Raw genomic sequence first — 1,279 nt, forward strand, 5'->3', positions numbered from 1 at the left:
GGAGGTTGCAGTGAGCCGAGGTCGTGCCATTGCATTCCAGCCTGTGCAACAGAGCAAGATTCCGTCTCAAAAAAAAAAAGAAGAAAAAGAAGCTCTATGTTTGCCCACAGTAGTGCCAGGTGGCCTACACACAGGAGAGTGGGAACACCTAGGGGAAGCATGAAGATTTTCCAAGGGGCACAAAGGCAGAGTTTCAGGGTCATAAATTTCCAACTCAATTCCCACTGGCTTTCCTACCCAGCTCCTCCTTCACACTCACCCACCTCCCATGTTTCAGAGAAAGGCATAACCACCCACCCATGCTGAATCATACTGAGGTGCATGGTCCCACAGGGTGAAAATCCCCTAGGCACCAGAAAGGGCAATTCAAAAGGTCAGTATTCATGCTAAGAAAGTGACTGCCTACAGTGACTAAGGAACAAACCCTTGCATGAGTCAGGTGGTTTCTAAACCTTGGTCTTCAAGAAAGTTAAAGGAGGACCTAGAAGAACTGGGGACTGACAGATTATTAATAATACAATGTGATTTTTCAGCCCATAATTCAAGGTGTTCAAAGAACTGAGTGATATTGCTGAAACAAAACGCCTTCAACTCCTGTGTATTTAATTTACATGAAGAAACTTTTTCAATGGTTACAGCCAAAGAAAAAAAAAGCACTCTGCTCACTCTAGTAAATATACAAATAAACATGGATAGACACATGAGTTTAAAAAAACTCCACCCAGCTTATTTTTTTTGAGACAGAGTCTCACTCCATTGTCTAGGCTGGAATGCAGTGGTGTGATCACAGCTCAGTGAAGTTTCAACCCTCCTGGGCTCAGGTGATTCTCCCACTTCAGCCTCCCAAGTAGCTGGGACTACAGGCATGCACCAACATGCCTGGCTAAGTTTTAAAAATTTTTTGTAGAGATGAGGTTTTGCTGTGTTGCCCTGGCTATTCTCTCTCCTTTTTTTTCTTTTTTTTTTGAGACAGAGTCACACCCTGTCGCCCAGGCTGGAATGCAGTGGCGCGATCTCAGCTCACTGCAACCTCTGCCTCCCGGGTTCAAATGATTCTCCTGCCTCAGCCTCCCCAGTAGCTGGGATTACAGGCACACGCCACCACATCCGCCTAACTTTTGTATCTTTAGTAGAGATGGGGCTTCACCATGTTGGTCAGGCTGGTCTTGAACTCCTAACCTTGTGATCCACCCACCCTGGCCTCCCAAAGTGCTGGGATTACAGGTGTGAGCCACAGTGCCTGGCCCCTGGCTAGTCTCAAACACCTGAGCTCAGGCAA

General features: G+C 46.6%; 1 protein-coding gene across 2 annotated transcripts in view; it reads right to left on the reverse strand.

Moving 5' to 3' along the window:
• DCAKD (dephospho-CoA kinase domain containing) overlaps positions 1-1,279 on the reverse strand; it is a 44,867-nt gene that overhangs the window by 35,828 nt on the left and 7,760 nt on the right. The gene's annotated exons all lie outside the window — the stretch shown is intronic.

This window comes from Colobus angolensis, unplaced genomic scaffold (assembly GCF_000951035.1).
Source record: "Colobus angolensis palliatus isolate OR3802 unplaced genomic scaffold, Cang.pa_1.0 Scaffold187, whole genome shotgun sequence".
In the NCBI taxonomy this organism is placed as follows: domain Eukaryota; kingdom Metazoa; phylum Chordata; class Mammalia; order Primates; family Cercopithecidae; genus Colobus; species Colobus angolensis.